Source organism: Procambarus clarkii, unplaced genomic scaffold (genome assembly GCF_040958095.1).
Source record: "Procambarus clarkii isolate CNS0578487 unplaced genomic scaffold, FALCON_Pclarkii_2.0 HiC_scaffold_95, whole genome shotgun sequence".
NCBI lineage: Eukaryota > Metazoa > Arthropoda > Malacostraca > Decapoda > Cambaridae > Procambarus > Procambarus clarkii.
The window spans coordinates 2,511,735-2,517,734 of NW_027189128.1; positions in this window are offsets into that span (position 1 = coordinate 2,511,735).

A 6,000-nucleotide genomic window follows, 5' to 3' on the forward strand; every position below is an offset into this window, starting at 1 on the left:
TGGTAATTTCGGAGTATTTAAATCCCCCAAAGATCAACACCTCCCAAGAGCACCAGAGCAAGTGAGGGGTCATTTAGACGTTAATTTCATCAAGTCCCTGTTAATATGGGAAGACACAGTGTCTCTGCTTAAGGCACAACTCTCCTAAACACGAGAGTTAAGTATACAACTTTAGAACACTTTCCCACCAGGAGACTCGAACCCTAGCCAGCACAGAAGCCTTCCAGCAACTGGCATAACAGGTACGCCTTAACCCTCTGCACCACCGCTCAGACCCTTAAAAGAGATGGTAATTTCGGAGTATTTAAATCCCCCAAAGATCAACACCTCCCAAGAGCACCAGAGCAAGTGAGGGGTCATTTAGACGTTAATTTCATCAAGTCCCTGTTAATATGGGAAGACACAGTGTCTCTGCTTAAGGCACAACTCTCCTAAACACGAGAGTTAAGTATACAACTTTAGAACACTTTCCCACCAGGAGACTCGAACCCTAGCCAGCACAGAAGCCTTCCAGCAACTGGCATAACAGGTACGCCTTAACCCTCTGCACCACCGCTCAGACCCTTAAAAGAGATGGTAATTTCGGAGTATTTAAATCCCCCAAAGATCAACACCTCCCAAGAGCACCAGAGCAAGTGAGGGGTCATTTAGACGTTAATTTCATCAAGTCCCTGTTAATATGGGAAGACACAGTGTCTCTGCTTAAGGCACAACTCTCCTAAACACGAGAGTTAAGTATACAACTTTAGAACACTTTCCCACCAGGAGACTCGAACCCTAGCCAGCACAGAAGCCTTCCAGCAACTGGCATAACAGGTACGCCTTAACCCTCTGCACCACCGCTCAGACCCTTAAAAGAGATGGTAATTTCGGAGTATTTAAATCCCCCAAAGATCAACACCTCCCAAGAGCACCAGAGCAAGTGAGGGGTCATTTAGACGTTAATTTCATCAAGTCCCTGTTAATATGGGAAGACACAGTGTCTCTGCTTAAGGCACAACTCTCCTAAACACGAGAGTTAAGTATACAACTTTAGAACACTTTCCCACCAGGAGACTCGAACCCTAGCCAGCACAGAAGCCTTCCAGCAACTGGCATAACAGGTACGCCTTAACCCTCTGCACCACCGCTCAGACCCTTAAAAGAGATGGTAATTTCGGAGTATTTAAATCCCCCAAAGATCAACACCTCCCAAGAGCACCAGAGCAAGTGAGGGGTCATTTAGACGTTAATTTCATCAAGTCCCTGTTAATATGGGAAGACACAGTGTCTCTGCTTAAGGCACAACTCTCCTAAACACGAGAGTTAAGTATACAACTTTAGAACACTTTCCCACCAGGAGACTCGAACCCTAGCCAGCACAGAAGCCTTCCAGCAACTGGCATAACAGGTACGCCTTAACCCTCTGCACCACCGCTCAGACCCTTAAAAGAGATGGTAATTTCGGAGTATTTAAATCCCCCAAAGATCAACACCTCCCAAGAGCACCAGAGCAAGTGAGGGGTCATTTAGACGTTAATTTCATCAAGTCCCTGTTAATATGGGAAGACACAGTGTCTCTGCTTAAGGCACAACTCTCCTAAACACGAGAGTTAAGTATACAACTTTAGAACACTTTCCCACCAGGAGACTCGAACCCTAGCCAGCACAGAAGCCTTCCAGCAACTGGCATAACAGGTACGCCTTAACCCTCTGCACCACCGCTCAGACCCTTAAAAGAGATGGTAATTTCGGAGTATTTAAATCCCCCAAAGATCAACACCTCCCAAGAGCACCAGAGCAAGTGAGGGGTCATTTAGACGTTAATTTCATCAAGTCCCTGTTAATATGGGAAGACACAGTGTCTCTGCTTAAGGCACAACTCTCCTAAACACGAGAGTTAAGTATACAACTTTAGAACACTTTCCCACCAGGAGACTCGAACCCTAGCCAGCACAGAAGCCTTCCAGCAACTGGCATAACAGGTACGCCTTAACCCTCTGCACCACCGCTCAGACCCTTAAAAGAGATGGTAATTTCGGAGTATTTAAATCCCCCAAAGATCAACACCTCCCAAGAGCACCAGAGCAAGTGAGGGGTCATTTAGACGTTAATTTCATCAAGTCCCTGTTAATATGGGAAGACACAGTGTCTCTGCTTAAGGCACAACTCTCCTAAACACGAGAGTTAAGTATACAACTTTAGAACACTTTCCCACCAGGAGACTCGAACCCTAGCCAGCACAGAAGCCTTCCAGCAACTGGCATAACAGGTACGCCTTAACCCTCTGCACCACCGCTCAGACCCTTAAAAGAGATGGTAATTTCGGAGTATTTAAATCCCCCAAAGATCAACACCTCCCAAGAGCACCAGAGCAAGTGAGGGGTCATTTAGACGTTAATTTCATCAAGTCCCTGTTAATATGGGAAGACACAGTGTCTCTGCTTAAGGCACAACTCTCCTAAACACGAGAGTTAAGTATACAACTTTAGAACACTTTCCCACCAGGAGACTCGAACCCTAGCCAGCACAGAAGCCTTCCAGCAACTGGCATAACAGGTACGCCTTAACCCTCTGCACCACCGCTCAGACCCTTAAAAGAGATGGTAATTTCGGAGTATTTAAATCCCCCAAAGATCAACACCTCCCAAGAGCACCAGAGCAAGTGAGGGGTCATTTAGACGTTAATTTCATCAAGTCCCTGTTAATATGGGAAGACACAGTGTCTCTGCTTAAGGCACAACTCTCCTAAACACGAGAGTTAAGTATACAACTTTAGAACACTTTCCCACCAGGAGACTCGAACCCTAGCCAGCACAGAAGCCTTCCAGCAACTGGCATAACAGGTACGCCTTAACCCTCTGCACCACCGCTCAGACCCTTAAAAGAGATGGTAATTTCGGAGTATTTAAATCCCCCAAAGATCAACACCTCCCAAGAGCACCAGAGCAAGTGAGGGGTCATTTAGACGTTAATTTCATCAAGTCCCTGTTAATATGGGAAGACACAGTGTCTCTGCTTAAGGCACAACTCTCCTAAACACGAGAGTTAAGTATACAACTTTAGAACACTTTCCCACCAGGAGACTCGAACCCTAGCCAGCACAGAAGCCTTCCAGCAACTGGCATAACAGGTACGCCTTAACCCTCTGCACCACCGCTCAGACCCTTAAAAGAGATGGTAATTTCGGAGTATTTAAATCCCCCAAAGATCAACACCTCCCAAGAGCACCAGAGCAAGTGAGGGGTCATTTAGACGTTAATTTCATCAAGTCCCTGTTAATATGGGAAGACACAGTGTCTCTGCTTAAGGCACAACTCTCCTAAACACGAGAGTTAAGTATACAACTTTAGAACACTTTCCCACCAGGAGACTCGAACCCTAGCCAGCACAGAAGCCTTCCAGCAACTGGCATAACAGGTACGCCTTAACCCTCTGCACCACCGCTCAGACCCTTAAAAGAGATGGTAATTTCGGAGTATTTAAATCCCCCAAAGATCAACACCTCCCAAGAGCACCAGAGCAAGTGAGGGGTCATTTAGACGTTAATTTCATCAAGTCCCTGTTAATATGGGAAGACACAGTGTCTCTGCTTAAGGCACAACTCTCCTAAACACGAGAGTTAAGTATACAACTTTAGAACACTTTCCCACCAGGAGACTCGAACCCTAGCCAGCACAGAAGCCTTCCAGCAACTGGCATAACAGGTACGCCTTAACCCTCTGCACCACCGCTCAGACCCTTAAAAGAGATGGTAATTTCGGAGTATTTAAATCCCCCAAAGATCAACACCTCCCAAGAGCACCAGAGCAAGTGAGGGGTCATTTAGACGTTAATTTCATCAAGTCCCTGTTAATATGGGAAGACACAGTGTCTCTGCTTAAGGCACAACTCTCCTAAACACGAGAGTTAAGTATACAACTTTAGAACACTTTCCCACCAGGAGACTCGAACCCTAGCCAGCACAGAAGCCTTCCAGCAACTGGCATAACAGGTACGCCTTAACCCTCTGCACCACCGCTCAGACCCTTAAAAGAGATGGTAATTTCGGAGTATTTAAATCCCCCAAAGATCAACACCTCCCAAGAGCACCAGAGCAAGTGAGGGGTCATTTAGACGTTAATTTCATCAAGTCCCTGTTAATATGGGAAGACACAGTGTCTCTGCTTAAGGCACAACTCTCCTAAACACGAGAGTTAAGTATACAACTTTAGAACACTTTCCCACCAGGAGACTCGAACCCTAGCCAGCACAGAAGCCTTCCAGCAACTGGCATAACAGGTACGCCTTAACCCTCTGCACCACCGCTCAGACCCTTAAAAGAGATGGTAATTTCGGAGTATTTAAATCCCCCAAAGATCAACACCTCCCAAGAGCACCAGAGCAAGTGAGGGGTCATTTAGACGTTAATTTCATCAAGTCCCTGTTAATATGGGAAGACACAGTGTCTCTGCTTAAGGCACAACTCTCCTAAACACGAGAGTTAAGTATACAACTTTAGAACACTTTCCCACCAGGAGACTCGAACCCTAGCCAGCACAGAAGCCTTCCAGCAACTGGCATAACAGGTACGCCTTAACCCTCTGCACCACCGCTCAGACCCTTAAAAGAGATGGTAATTTCGGAGTATTTAAATCCCCCAAAGATCAACACCTCCCAAGAGCACCAGAGCAAGTGAGGGGTCATTTAGACGTTAATTTCATCAAGTCCCTGTTAATATGGGAAGACACAGTGTCTCTGCTTAAGGCACAACTCTCCTAAACACGAGAGTTAAGTATACAACTTTAGAACACTTTCCCACCAGGAGACTCGAACCCTAGCCAGCACAGAAGCCTTCCAGCAACTGGCATAACAGGTACGCCTTAACCCTCTGCACCACCGCTCAGACCCTTAAAAGAGATGGTAATTTCGGAGTATTTAAATCCCCCAAAGATCAACACCTCCCAAGAGCACCAGAGCAAGTGAGGGGTCATTTAGACGTTAATTTCATCAAGTCCCTGTTAATATGGGAAGACACAGTGTCTCTGCTTAAGGCACAACTCTCCTAAACACGAGAGTTAAGTATACAACTTTAGAACACTTTCCCACCAGGAGACTCGAACCCTAGCCAGCACAGAAGCCTTCCAGCAACTGGCATAACAGGTACGCCTTAACCCTCTGCACCACCGCTCAGACCCTTAAAAGAGATGGTAATTTCGGAGTATTTAAATCCCCCAAAGATCAACACCTCCCAAGAGCACCAGAGCAAGTGAGGGGTCATTTAGACGTTAATTTCATCAAGTCCCTGTTAATATGGGAAGACACAGTGTCTCTGCTTAAGGCACAACTCTCCTAAACACGAGAGTTAAGTATACAACTTTAGAACACTTTCCCACCAGGAGACTCGAACCCTAGCCAGCACAGAAGCCTTCCAGCAACTGGCATAACAGGTACGCCTTAACCCTCTGCACCACCGCTCAGACCCTTAAAAGAGATGGTAATTTCGGAGTATTTAAATCCCCCAAAGATCAACACCTCCCAAGAGCACCAGAGCAAGTGAGGGGTCATTTAGACGTTAATTTCATCAAGTCCCTGTTAATATGGGAAGACACAGTGTCTCTGCTTAAGGCACAACTCTCCTAAACACGAGAGTTAAGTATACAACTTTAGAACACTTTCCCACCAGGAGACTCGAACCCTAGCCAGCACAGAAGCCTTCCAGCAACTGGCATAACAGGTACGCCTTAACCCTCTGCACCACCGCTCAGACCCTTAAAAGAGATGGTAATTTCGGAGTATTTAAATCCCCCAAAGATCAACACCTCCCAAGAGCACCAGAGCAAGTGAGGGGTCATTTAGACGTTAATTTCATCAAGTCCCTGTTAATATGGGAAGACACAGTGTCTCTGCTTAAGGCACAACTCTCCTAAACACGAGAGTTAAGTATACAACTTTAGAACACTTTCCCACCAGGAGACTCGAACCCTAGCCAGCACAGAAGCCTTCCAGCAACTGGCATAACAGGTACGCCTTAACCCTCTG